At 40.7% G+C, this 15,280-nt stretch overlaps 1 long non-coding RNA gene across 1 annotated transcript in view; it reads right to left on the bottom strand.

Moving 5' to 3' along the window:
* Positions 1–618: 618 nt before the first annotated feature.
* The window catches only part of LOC126213602 (uncharacterized), a 120,000-nt gene continuing 105,338 nt past the window's right edge, over positions 619–15,280 (bottom strand). Inside the window, exon 2 of the long non-coding RNA XR_007541272.1 lies at positions 619–2,984. This is a non-coding gene — a long non-coding RNA (uncharacterized LOC126213602). The remainder of the gene's footprint in view (positions 2,985–15,280) is intronic.

The following is a 15,280-nucleotide window of genomic DNA, read 5'->3' on the forward strand; positions in this document are numbered from 1 at the left end:
AAAGCCGAAATGTTTGAGACTCCTTTTAGTCGCCTCTTACGACAGGCAGGAATACCGCGGGCCTATTCTTACCCCCGAACCCGCAGGGGGGAGGCAGTGTAACTTTATCAGTATAAATATTAAAATATTACAGCAGTGGGTTAACTTGTCTATATTTTTACTATCAGAAGCATTCGGTAACTTTAACTACAGCATGTACCACAGTTGACTGCATTTCCGCTCACACATTCGTGAGTTCAAAATAAATTGTCAGATTATGAAGAGAAATAAAAATAGCAGTTACAATACAAAATGTGCATCACATTTACATGAAATAACCTTCAAATTTCACCATGTTTTGAAACAAATATTCTTCAAAAAGGGTGGCCTACTTGTGAACCATCACCAGATTATGTACGTGCTATTTCATTCTGGGCTAGGAAAGAGTATGGAGTACAAGCTAATTTCTTCCTGGAAGTATTTATACTTTTTCCCTCTCTACAATATTACATAAAATGTAGATACACAGTACGTATAAAAGCCTATTAAAACTCAGAGAAACAAATTAATGAAAGCAAATGAAGCACAAGGAAGAAACAAAGGTGATGGTAAAGAACAAATGTCAAATATGTACACAGGTTGAAGGATGAAGTTTTTATTTATCTATGTATCATTCTGAACCCTTGACAGGGACAGAGTCTGCTTGCAAAATGTAACAAATATTACATGAGATAATAATAACATTCCACACTCAGAAAGAAACATGGAACAAAAATTTTATAAAAATCACTGTAAGTCAAACAAAAATGAGATTATTTGAAGAGAAAATGTTACCACAGATTTTGTACCTCAATATGTTAATGATAACCTAAAGAAGTTTCAATGTCAATTTTCCAAATTATTTAGTAAAAAGTGATTCTGGAAGTCGCAGATTCTGCAACAATTTTCTCATGGCCAAGCTTCTACTGCCCTGTGTCACTACACCCTGGTATCTTTTATTTGCCTCATTTAGACGCATATGTACTCTTGTTGCCAACAAAGTGAATTATTTTCTTCTGTATAAAGTGGCTGGCTGGGAAAACTACTTTCTCCTCCATTGATGCAAACACAGAAGTGGCTATATCAGAGACCAAAAATTCACTTGTGAGTAATTTCTTCTTGTTGCTTCTCAAATGAACCTTTGCCGTTTTCAATACACTGAAAACCTCACTTGGTGGCTGAATAAGTGAGGTATCTGTAAAGTACTTCAGATGTGAAAGCATGTTCACACACGTACAGGAATTTTCTTTAGATGCGATTAGGCTCTCCTCGCAAAATTCGCAAAGCGCATGGCGCTTCATAGCTTGCCTAACATTGTGACAACATAAATAGTAGAGAGACTGGTGCTCCTCATCACACACCATGTTACAAGTGGCTCGTCAACTTCCTCAGCACACTTATCCTCATCTTCACTTATAAATTACCCCACTAATTCTGCCAGGAATCTACTGTCTTAATTTTCATTATCAGTGGTAGAAATAAAGAATTAAGAAAGAGTAATAATCATCAGTGCTGTTTTCAGTTCTGATGGTGCTGATACTGGATTTTTGAAGAAGACCACTGAAAACAGATTTTCTAAAGCATCTTGTGCAAATCTACTTGTCAGCAGAAATTTAAAATTCTTCTCATTCACGAATGTGTCCTGCAATTCCAAAATACCTACAGTTGACAAAACTACAAAGACTGAACTGGTTTCCAGGCACCCTTCAGACCAATTTTCAAGTTTTGAAATAAACACAGAGTGTCTTCCAGATGACAGAGAGCCTCACTGTATGTTTGTTCATCAGATCGACTCAGAGCCATAACTGGAGCTCTACATGTCATGAGGCAAAACTACTTACGAACGTGCTCTAGAAACCGTGCTGTGGTTAAAGCATTTTTCTGCAGTTTCTCTGTCCTGACACCATACTCAATGGCTCCTGCAGTCTGGCTCATAATTAGGGCAGTAGCCAAGCCAACTTTCATTTTATCATAAAGGTTTGGCATCAAACACCTCTCACACAGTTGTGGAGCCAGTTTAAGACTTAAACCACTGTCTATCTCAAGCAACTGTTTTACACGATTTATATGTACCTCATTACAAGGTAGATATCGTTCCTCAACAACACTTTGTGAAAGGAAGACTTATTGCCCGGTGACTAAGTGGTTCCTCATATTTTCAAAATGTGTCGTGTATCTCTGAGGAAAATTAGCTTCCTGTTATCACAAGGATACTGGCAAAAATTGACTAATTTTGAAAACCTGCCAACAACAATTCCAAATTCTCACCATACAGCTCGATTTTGCCCTCCCGTATCTGACGCGATGCAGTGAACATTGATACCGAGTGCCTCAGATTCACTAAATGCTTATAGTGATGTTTTTGACATGAGAACTGGAAAAAGATGGCCTGTGTAATGGTAACCTATTGTTTGTTTCCATTTTCAGGTAATACCACCCAGTATAACAACTAATGCTCCAATCATATTCCAATGATGGAATGATACGATCCTCATCCATGAGGAGAGGAGCACATTTTTCATCTGGCAGCATGAGGTCAAACTTAACTTTCAGGAAAACTCATTAGCTCCCTCAGCACACCAGGTCTAAATTTTACATTCTGTAGCAAACATCTTGGGGTTCTGCCTGAAGGAAACGGAAATTTATTTTCTACCACGTACTACCACAAGCTAGTCTAATTCTCAACCCTTTCCACTGAACATTTGCTACCTTTACATGTCCCATTTGTTAATACTGCAAACCGATCTGCACCAAATAAACCATGCAGGCTGGCAAGAAAGTTGTCTTATTCTAAACACACTCTTGTCTCCCCCCTTTCTGAGAGAAGTTTAGTTTTCTCTTCAAAGCTAAAATTTCAGCCCGAAGCTGTTGTACTAGGTTCTTCAGAGTGGTGACTTCATCTCCTGTTGCGTCCAGGTTCTCTGGAGGACTGATGCCACCGGTCACATTTGAAGGCTCTCCAACCTCTGGAACACAAATTTGCAATATTACAATCTTCAAAAATGAAAAAGTATTTAATACTATAATATGCTTTCAAGCAGCCAGGAATTGTTTCTCAGTAGGGCATGGTATGTGATTTAAAGATTCATAAGATGCCAAAATCTTAGTTTCAAAGGACAGAGGCAAATCTGTGACAATATGAGTGGTAAAATTCCAGGTGGGCTCTTTTTGTTGTTTTTGTTGTTGTGGTCTTCAGTCCTGAGACTGGTTTGATGCAGCTCTCCATGCTACTCTATCCTGTGCAAGCTTCTTCATCCCCCAGTACCTACTGCAACCTACATCCTTCTGAATCTGTTTAGTGTATTCATTCTTGGTCTCCCTCTATGAATTTTACTCTCCACACTGCCCTCCAATACTAAATTGGTGATCCCTTAGATTAGATTAATACTAGTTCCATGGATCACGAATACGATATTTCGTAATGATGTGGAATGAGTCAAATTTTCCAATACATGACACAGTTAAGTTAATTTAACAACTTAATTAAGTTAATATAACAACTTTTTTGTTTGTTTTTTTTTCTTTTTTTTTCTTAATTTATATCTAAAAATTCCTCTATGGGGTAGAAGGAGTTGTCAGTTTGAGGAATGTGCTGATCTTTGCATATTATGAGAACTGCTTATTTCAACTTTCTGCACTCTTCTGGTTAGGTATGAATTAAACCATTTGTGCACTGTCCCACTCATGCCACAATACTTGAGCTTGTCTAGCAGAATTTCATGATTTACACAATCAAAAGCCTTTGAGAGATCACAAAAAATCCCAATGGGTGGTGTTCGGTTATTCAGATAATTCAAAATTTGATTGATGAAAGCATATATGGCATTTTCTGTTGAAAAACCTTTCTGGAAACCAAACTGACATTTTGTTAGTACTTCATTTTTACAGATATGTGAAGCTACTCTTGAATACCTTATTTTCTCAAAAATTTTGGATAAAGCTGTTAGAAGGGAGATTGGACGGTAATTGTTGACATCAGATCTATCCCCTTTTTTATGCAAAGATATAACAATAGCATATTTCAGTCTATCAGGGAAAATGCCCTGTTCCAGACAGCTATTACACAGGTGGCTGAGAATCTTACTTATCTGTTGAGAACAAGCTTTTAGTATTTTGCTGGAAATGCCATCAATTCCATGTGAGTTTTTGCTTTTAAGCAAGTTTATTATTTTCCTAATTTCAGAGGGAGAAGTGGGTGAGATTTCAATTGTATCAAATTGAATAGGTATGGCCTCTTCCAGTAACAGCCTAGCATCTTCTCATAAAGATGCCTCAGAACATGTCCTACCAACTGATCCCTTCTTCTAGTCAAGTTGTGCCACAAACTTCTCTTCTCCCCAATCCTATTCAATACCTCCTCATTAGTTATGTGATCTACCCATCTAATCTTCAGCATTCTTCTGTAGCACCACATTTCGAAAGCTTCTATTTTCTTCTTGTCTAAACTATTTATCGTCCTTGTTTCACTTCCATACATGGCTACACTCCATACAAATACTTTCAGAAACGACTTCCTGAGACTTGAATCTATACTCGATGTTAACAAATTTCTCTTCTTCAGAAACACTTTCCTTGCCATTCCCAGTCTACATTTTATATCCTCTCTACTTCGAACAACATGAGTTATTTTGCTCCCCAAACAGCAAAACTCGTTTACTACTTTAAGTGTCTCATTTGCTAATCTAATACCCTCAGCATCACCCGACTTTATTCAACTACATTCCATTATCCTCATTTTGCTTTTGTTGATGTTCATCTTATATCCTCTTTTCAAGACACTATCCATTCCATTCAACTGCTCTGACAGAATTACAATGTCATCGGCGAACCTCAAAGTTTTTATTTCTTCTCCATGTCATTACTTTTCCATTTCATAGTATTAAGAGCCCAAAATATTCCGGAGGTGGGCTCTTAATACTCTGAAATGGAAAAGTAATGCCATATACTAAAGTCAAATTGTAGGCGACCAATTATATTTAATTCCCAATAAACACTACCACAGTGTTTACAAAAATCCTTAGCTCTTTGCTAAGGCACCAAAGAAATCTGGCAGCACTGTAATTTAACAGACCTTCACTATACAACAGTTCAATAATAACAGAGCATGTGAGCCCTGAATACTTAAAATTACAAGAGCTGTGAGGCCAGTCATACTTCCTGATGTGGGTTGTAGCGTGGAATACAGTTAAGTGCAAGTAAATATTATTTACAATGAAAGATTAAATAATGACCAAACTGAACCACAACATTAGACATCTTAGCACCTGTTGTGCCACGCTTTGCCAACAAATGTTAAGCTCTGTATACAGAGTTAAAAAAAGGTACAGAAAAGCCACAGGCTAAAACGCATGAGAAAAGATGTATTTCATCAGATACCAATAGAAGTGGACTGTGTATGTAAGAGAAGTGGTCGTGCTCGCTAAATTAACTTGTGACAAAGTATTTTGTTCCCACCACCAACAGACCCTGGACGTGCCAGTTTGAAAAATATACAGCTGTTGTAAATGAAATGTTTGAGTCTGTTTCTGTACACTACTGAGAGTTTAAATGAGAGTATTAAATATAACTTCAAAAGAAGAAACTCTATTATATTATTTTGAGCTTTTCCTCATTACAGAGGCTTATCTCGAACATAATAATTTACTTGGAAATTACAATACAAACAATCAATGTTCTTAAACTATATTCTCAAAATATTCCTCCAGGTGTTTCGATCTTGTGTGTCCTCTTCCTCTGCGCCCATTCTCTTCATTGTGTGCTGTACATTTTGGAGCCAGGTGGTCAAACGTCGTCTTCTTCTTCTCCCCTCTGGTTCACACTCCATTATCAATTTTGGTATTCTGGTTTTCTCCATTCGTCATACATGCCCGTACCACTGTAATTTCTTCGTGTCAATTACGTCACATATTCTTTCTTTTATTTCCATTCTCCTTATTACTTCGGTGTTCCTTATCTTTTCTTTCCTGGAGATTCTTGCTGGTCTTCTCCAAAAGTCCATCTCTAGAGCTTGTAATTTTTTAATGTGCTTCATGTTAATTGTCCAGGTCTCCGTTCCATACAGAACCACACTCTCCAATATGGATTTGTATATTAATTTTTTAGTTCTGCTCATTACATTCCTGCTCCGTAAGACTGAGTTAAGCATCCCAATGACCCTCCGTCCGCTACTAATTCTTTTATTGATTTCTGACTCTGATTTTCCCTCCATTTCTAAAATGGATCCCAAATAACAGAAAGTGTTTATCTTTTTGATTTTCTTTCCTTCAATGTATAGCTCATCTGAATCATTAGTCAAGTATTCTGTTTTTTGGTAATTAATCTTCAAACCCCAAGTTTTGTATGCTACTGTTAGTTGATTGCACATATAGTTAGCATCCTCCCCATCTTGTGCTACGACTACTTGATCATCAGCAAATAATAAATGATGTAGATAAACTCCATCTCTTATTTCTAAAGAAGAAACTCTAAGCTATGTATTTACAACAACTATTAAAAAGTAAATGCTTATTGTACTCAATTGACAAAGTATTTACTACGACAACTTCTACGATACAGGTAAGCCCACTGTTTGCAAGCATAATGCTGTGAAGGGGAATTCTGTGTGTCCTACTGATCAAAACAACAAATGTGAACCGTTAGCAGTTACACAAGATATTCACAGTACTGCAATTCAGCAGCGTGTGACAGCATGACATATATAAAAAGCTATTGAAGTAGTGAATGTTATTTTCCAGTTACCAGTATCCTCAGTTCGTTTCTCTAGTGGGCCAACAGGTTTCTCTCAGAAGGAGCTTTACATCCCACTGGTGGCTTATGATGACAAAAAATGGTTGTCACAGCATTTGGTTTAAGTTTTACCACTCCACAAGCTCTGTTGGTTTCAAACTGGTCTGGAGTGAAGTGATTTTGGTAAACAGAAACAGTACTATCAGCCAATTTAATTACCAACTTCATTATTTAAGCGATATAAAAATTTCAAAACTGTACATTATAACTATATTTTATAATATAAAATACATGAATCTGCAATATCAATAGAACTGAGCACACATTACTAAACCTACATGCAGTGCAAGGTGGTCAGAGGCCTATGAATTAGGTACAGTAGCTATACACAAACACTGTCGTTCTTATCAATCTCTCAGCTTCTACCTGCAAAATAATTGAAAAAAAAAAAAAATTTTTTTTACATGAGATAACTAACATCTTTTAGGTAATGTATCTTTGTTCAAGTTTAATTTTCATGAGATTTAGGTTCCCTGTGTAACAACATATATTGTATGATGCACATAGTCCAAGTCTACCTATAGTCTATTCAAAATTACTTTAGTATATACAGCTGCGACAGAGAAGGGGGGGGGGGGTAGGGGGGGAGGGGGGGATGATGATGATGATGAAGATGATGATTGGTTTGTCGGGCACTTAACTGCGCGGTTATCAGCACCCGTACAAATTCCCAACTTTTGCTCACTCCAAACTCTCCACTTTCACGAATGATGATGAAATGTTCAGGACAACACAAACACCCAGTCATCGAGAGACAGGTGAAAATCCATGACCCCGCCGGGAATCGAACCCGGGACCCCACGCTCGGGAAGCGAGAACACGACCGCAAGACCACGAGCTGTGGATAGGGGGAGGGAACAAGGTCAGGTTACAGTTGGAAGGAAGGGTAGATGTCAGGGCGAAGTTCAACATCCGAAAGGGGGCGGTGCTGGAAATTGCCTTGATGAAGGAGATGGAGGGTGTGGAGGTGCAGAGAGAGAGGGTTTTTTCTTTTTTTGTGGTTTTAGGGCGCACAACTACAGTGGTCATTAGCGCCCAGACTAAATTATGAATGCACTGCGAGGCACAAGGTTAAAACAGCAACTAAAAAGGACAACACTATAAAAGGCACATTAACAGGCAAGGGATGAAAAGAAAACAGCATGAGCAAATGTCCTCAGACAGGTTTGTCAAGTGGATAAAACGAAGAACGTGAGCACCTGCCCCTGGGTCATCCGCTAAAATTTCACCCAGAGTACATGGCAGGCCAAGATCAATGCACAGTGTATTAAAATTTGGACAGGACGTTAAAATGTTGCGCACCGTCAGCAATTGCCCACACGGGCAGAACAGCACTGACGCAGCCGTCAGTAGATGGCGGTGGCTGAACCAGCAGTGTCCAATCCGTAACCGGGCCAAAACGACCTCCTCCCACCGTGAAGGGCGTGAAGAGGTCGTCCGAACTGTGGGGAGAGGTTTCGAGGCCCGAAGCTTGTTTTCAGTAAGTGGAGACTAATTGGCATGCCACAGTGATAAAATGTGCTGACAAATGACCCTGCTACAATCGGATGAAGGCACACAACGAGAAGCTGTCCGAGGCTGCAGCCTCGGCCGCAGCAACTGCAGCTTCGTTCCCAGGGATACCGGCACGGCCAGGAACCCACATGAAGGTTAAACAGAGAACCGTCGACTGCCAGCTGCCGAAGAGAGCGTCGGATCCGGTGCACAAAAGGGTGAACTGGATACAGATCACTGAGGCTCTGGATGGCGCTCAGGGAATCGGAGCAGATGACATAAGAAGAATGTCGGTGGCGGCGGATGTAAAGAACGGCCTGGTAGAGGGCAAATAGCTCAGCTGTGAAGGCCGAACAAAGGCCACGGAGCCGGTATTTGAAACTGTGTGTCCCGACAATAAAAGAACACTCGACACCGTCATTGGTCTTAGAGCCATCTGTATAAATGAAGATCGCATTAATGAACTTCGGACGAAGTTAGACAAACTGTGATCGGTATTCCGAAGCTGGGGTAACCTCCTTTGGGAGCGAGCTGAGGTCGAGGTGAACGTGAACCTGAACCTGGAGCCAAGGTGGCGTTTGGCTCTCGCCCACTCTAAAGGTTGCAGGGAGTGGAAAATCAAGTTGCTGAAGGAGGCAACGAAAACAAACTCCAGGGGGTAGCAGGGTAGATACATACAACCCGTATTGACGGTCGAGAGAGTCGTCAAAAAAGGAACGATAAGACGGGTGGTCGGGCATTGACAGTAGCCGACAGGCCTACCGACAAAGCAGTATAACGTGCCGGTAGCATGAAGACTCTCGACGGGACTAGTATAGAACGCTCCGATCGCAAGACGTAACCCCCGATGTTGTATAGAATTGAGGCGGCGTAAGATGGACGGACGTGCAGAGGACTACACAAAGCTCCCATAATCCAGCTTTGAGCGGACGATCGACCAATATAGGTGAAGTAGGACGGTTTGATCCACTCCCCACGACGTACCACTGAGAACACGGAGGACATTTAGGGAACAGGTACACCGGGCAGCCAAATATGACGCATGTGGAGACCAGCTAAGTTTCCTGTCAAATGTAAGACCTAAAAATTTTGTTGTCTCCACGAATGGAGCACAACAGGACCGAGATGTAAGGACGGTGGGAGAAACTCTTTGTAGTGCCAGAAGTTGATACAGACCGTCTTCTTGGCAGAAAAACAGAAGCCGCTGGCGACACTCCAGGAGTAAAGACGGTCAAGACAACGCTGAAGACAGTGCTCCAGGAAACATGTACGCTGCGCACTGCAGTAGATGGTAAAATCGTCCACGAAAAGGGAGCCTGATACATCAGCTGGGAGGCAATCCATTATTGGATCGATCGCTGTGGCGAAGAGAGCGACGCTCAAAACAGAGCCCTGTGGCACCCCATTCTCCTGGCCAAAGGTGTCTGACAGGACAGAACCCACACGTACCCTGAACTGTCGATCCATTAAAAAGAGGGAGGCGACTGCGAAATGGCACAGGTTGCAGGTGTTGGTTTGTTGTTGCTGGAGTAGGTGGGGATGCTGGGAAGCTGCTTCTGGACCCACATGTAGTGATGGTGATGTGGAAATGGAGCAACAGTGAGGGTGAAGGCACAGCTGACTGGTGCAAATGTCACAGCTGGCACGGTTGGCAGTGTTGGCAGCACTGGCAATGGAGCTGTAGTCCATGCTGGACAGATGTCATATGCAAATGAGCAGACATGTGGGAAGGCAGAGAGATAGAGAGATAGAGATAGAGCAAACATGCGCATGCGCATTTGCATTTGTGGGAAGACGGATGGAGTCATCTGAGTAGTACGATAGGAGAGAAGATCAGTTCAGGGCCGAAACATGTTTTGGAATAAATAACAATAAAAAATTTCACTTTTATCTCAATTGAGTTCCATGGCAGTATTGCAATGGCCTCCCGTCTTGTTCACAGCACTACCGTATGTTACAAAGGTACTTCTCACTGTCTTTCCTTCTTTTAAGTTCAACTCGAAGTCTGTACCATCGTATGTTACGGGACCACTGCTTTTCACAATATATATAAATGACCTAGTAGATAATGTCGGAAGTTCCGTGCGGCTTTTCGCGGATGATGCTGTAGTATACAGAGAAGCTGCAGCATTAGAAAATTGCAGTGAAATGCAGGAAGATCTGCAGCGGATAGGCTCTTGGTGCAGGGAGTGGCAACTGACCCTTAACATAGACAAATGTAATGTATTGCGAATACATAGAAAGAAGGATCCTTTATTGTATGATTATATGGTAGCGGGACAAACACTGGTAGCAGTTACTTCTGTAAAATATCTGGGAGTATACGTGCAGAATGATTTGAAGTGGAATGATCATATAAAATTAATTGTTTGTAAGGCGGGTGCCAGGTTGAGATTCACTGGGAGAGTCCTTAAAAAATGTAGTCCATCAACAAAGGAGGTGGCTTACAAAACACTTGTTCGACCTATACTTGAGTATTGCTCATCAGTGTGGGATCCGTACCAGGTCGGGTTGACAGAGGAGATAGAGAAGATCCAAAGAAGAGCGGCGCATTTCATCACAGGGTTATTTGGTAAGCGTGATAGGATTACGGAGATGTTCAGCAAACTCAAGTGGCAGACTCTGCAAGAGAGGCGCTCTGCATCGTGGTGTAGCTCACTGTGCAGGTTTCGAGAGGGAGCGCTTCTGGATGAGATATCTCATATATTGCTTACCCCTACTTATACCTCCAGAGGAGATCACTAATGTAAAATCAGAGAGATTCGAGTGCGCACGGATTCTTTCCGGCAGTCATTCTTCCCGCGAACCGTACACGACTGGAACAGAAAAGGGAGGTAATGAGAGTGGCACGTAAAGTGCCCTCCGCCACACACCGTTGCGTGGCTTGCGGAGTATAAATGTAGATGTAGATTACTCATAAGTCTGGTTTCTGTCACTGGAAATCATTCATAGTGAAATCAAACAAGCCTATACTATTTGACACGAAAAAGAAAACAGTTTATAGATATTGTAGCATCGTTTGTATGAAGCATTACACATTCACCCACCATGTTCCCCCCCATGAACCATGGACCTTGCCATTGGTGGGGAGGCTTGCGTGCCTGAGCGATACAGATGGCCGTACCATAGGTGCAACCACAACGGAGGGGTATCTGTTGAGAGGCCAGACAAACGTGTGGTTCCTGAAGAGGGGCAGCAGCCTTTTCAGTAGTTGCAGGGGCAACAGTCTGGATGATTGAGTGATCTGGCCTCGTAATATTAACCAAAACGGCCTTGCTGTGCTGGTACTGCGAACGGCTGAAAGCAAGGGGAAACTACGGCCGTAATTTTTCCCGAGGGCATGCAGCTTTACTGTATGGCGTGGAGAGCTGCATCAAACCAGTCTCAGGACTGAAGACCACAACAACAACAAAAACAACAACAACAACACCATGTTCTAGTAAGAGTGAGAGGAAAACTATGATCTGCGATGTAAAACGCAAAACTTTCAAATGAGAGTTTAGAAGTGCAAACTTTTTCTTGCACTGGTGTCAAATGTTGCATGCCCCGTGCTCATGAAGATGATACACCAACTTTGTATATTATTTATTAATTGAGTAGAACGTGCCAGTCAAGAGGACAATAGCAACATAGATTTTGTTATTTTTAATTTTTTCTTTTTTATATAAAGCTAAGACAACTCTAGGTTTTGAACTGTAACCTCCAAATTTGCTGCAAACAGTTGGCATTCTTAATGATATGTTTGTGATTCAGATATATTAGCATGTGATATCTGTAGTTATAGGTACAATGATAAATTTATGGTTAATATAAATAGCAATTTCGAAAGATTTCATGTATCATCATCTATTTCATTGTATACGTGATTGATGAGTTGTCACGTGTGATGTGAAGTGTGGAGACACAGAAAGACCAAGTTTACAATTTGTAGCTACAAATATTTATAACAATATAAACATTTCAGTGAATCATTTATAAGTTACAGTCATATTAAACAAAATTTCTTCCCACACAGTTAAAGAAACAAATTTTTGCCTCTCCTGATATATTTGTACAGATAAGTAAGGTCTTTCTTTATACTAGCTGTAAGCATCCTATGGTTGAGCAGATGCAGTTTTGAGCAGCATGAGAAGAATCTAACTTAAATAATAGTGAAACGAGCATTGTGTGTGTGTTGCTCATTAACATGTCATTCAGTTCTGTATGCACTTCATATAAACGTCATTTCTTCTGAATTCTTTCAAGTTAAGTGACCATAAAAGATATATCTTATCTCTGATATGGAGAGCTTTTGTGTGTATTTTTTCTGGACTACTGGACTTAAAGACTACAGCCTAATTATATAGAAGAGTAAAAATGGGTTAGGGAGCAGACTGGCGGGGTGGACGTAATTATGGCTGTAATGCGAATGTATTGCAAGTGGACAGGACAGGTAGCCAAGTGACTTAATGGTTGGTTGAACAAGGAAGGTTTCCTCGCATTCAAAGACACACGGCGAAAATATGGACATGAGGACTTCCTGTGGGACTTCAATTGAGAAACAAATACCTCTTCATAGGTTGTCCAATCTACACATCTAATTCAGCACCCTCCTGTAGCACCACATTTACACAACTACTGTTTTCATCCTATGTATGCTATTTGTTGTCCATGGTTCACTTCCACATCCGGTTACACTCCAGACAAATACTTTCAAAAAAAGACTTTCCAGTAGTCAAGATGATAACTACGTGATGTAAATATACCTCATTCTTTTTCAGAGAAGCTTTTTTATATACTGCCGCACTCCATTTTAATCCTCTCTAGTTTGGCCGGTGTCAGGTATGTTGCTGCCAAAACAGCAAAATTTGTCCAATACTAGTAGTGTGTCATTTCCCCCTCTTAATTCCTTGTGCATTACCTGCTGTAATTCGACTACATCCCTTTACCTTGTTTTACATTTTCCAGTGGTTTCTGTTTACTTGCATCCAGACTGATGCAGGGCATGCCGAGTGATTTGGCTAAGCCCTTAACTTCAGTACTTCTGAAGCCACTATACGGAAGTATATTCATTCACATGAAACAATGCGTTTACAGTTACCAGTCACTGTTTAATTTATTTCCTCAATGTGCTTCAAAGATTTAAACCTCAATATCAGGTGGATTATTTGTATTAATATGATGTGTGTATTGGGTTATGATTTTTTGCTAACCTGAGGTACTGCCTGTAGGGAAACAAATCACTATTTGGAACATGACTCTGTGGGGATCTTTGACTAAAACCTAAAAGTAAATCTAAATGTGCACACAAAACTGTTGTTTTAGAATACCCATTTACCACAGGCTAGCTTCTGTGTCACTATACATCACAATAAACTGACACACTTCGTTGACAAAGATGTTGTTTAAAAACTGATAGACACAAAGAGTGTACAGCAGAAACACTATTTCAAAATACTAAGAGCATACAGTAAAAACGCCCAGAATTTCTGAGTATGCGTTAAAGTATTGTGCATATCTGTGGTTGAGTACATTAATAGATATTTTAGATTTAGTATTTAAAATGGTACATGAATCTTTTCTTTTAAATTTACATAACTTAAACTTTGTACTCATTTGTGTGTTCAGGTGACCTGTTAAAAACATGAAATGTGATAATTATAGTGCTAAAAATGGTATAATTATACATAAATAACAATTTGGTTTGGGATTCAGAGACAGAGGACAAAAGGAGTGGCAGAAGAAGAGAGAAATACTGGTTATCCTAGAGCTATGGGTTTGCTAGGATTCCATCTGTTGCATGCTATAACCAATTAGGATGACAAAGGATCCAAACTGTTTTGTCATTTTAAGTAGATCTAGTGAGTACTGGAAGTATGCTAGTCAAATGTTCATATAGAAAATATTAATGAAACATGAAAATTACGAAATTCGTGATAAATATGAAGTGGAAGATAAAGGCAGTGTATATGTGTACGAGAGAGAGAGAGAGAGAGAGAGAGAGAGAGAGAGAGAGAGGGAGCTTGTGCAAGTGCATCGCAAATCTAATGGTGTAGGGTGCTGTTAAAACCAGAGATGACAGACACTGTTGTATATGTTGGCAATTAGGATGGACTCAGTCTGTCTTCTTTGATACACTACTGGCCATTAAAATTGCTACACCAAGAAGAAATGCAGATGATAAACAGGTATTCATTGGACAAATATATTATACTAGAACTGACATGTGATTACATTTTCACACAATTTGAGAGCATAGATCCTGAGAAATCAGTACCCAGAACAACCACCTCTGGCCGTAATAATGGTCTCGATATGCCTGGGCATTGAGTCAAACAGAGCTTGGATGGCGTGTACAGGTAAAGCTGCCCATGCAGTTTCAACACGATACCACAGTTCATCGAGAGTAGTGACTGGCGTATTGTGAGGAGCCAGTTGCTTGGCCACCATTGACCAGACATTTTCAGTTGGTGAGAGATCTGGTGAATGTGCTGGCCAGGGCAGTCGAACATTTTCTGTATCCAGGAAGACCCGCACAGGACCAGCAACATACGGTCGTGCATTATCCTCCTGAAATTTGGGGTTTCGCAGGGATCGAATGAAGGATAGAGCCACGGGTCGTAACACATCTGAAATGTAACGTCCACTGTTCAAAGTGCCCTCAATGCGAACAAGAGGTGACCGAGACGTGTAACCAATGGCACTCCATACCATCATGCCGGGTGATACGCCAGTATGGTGATGACGAATACATGCTTCCAATGTGCGTTCACCGCGATGTCACCAAACACGGATGCGACCATCGTGATGCTGTAAACAGAACCTGGATTCATTCGAAAAAATGACGTTTTGCCATTCGTGCACCCAGGTGCATCATCATGTACACCATTGCAGGCGCTCCTGTCTGTGATGCAGCGTCAAGGGTAACTGCAGCCATGGTCCCCAATCTGATAGTCCATGCTGCTGCAAACGTCGTCGAAGTGTTCGTGCAGATGGTTGTTGT

Source organism: Schistocerca nitens, chromosome 11 (assembly GCF_023898315.1).
Source record: "Schistocerca nitens isolate TAMUIC-IGC-003100 chromosome 11, iqSchNite1.1, whole genome shotgun sequence".
NCBI lineage: Eukaryota > Metazoa > Arthropoda > Insecta > Orthoptera > Acrididae > Schistocerca > Schistocerca nitens.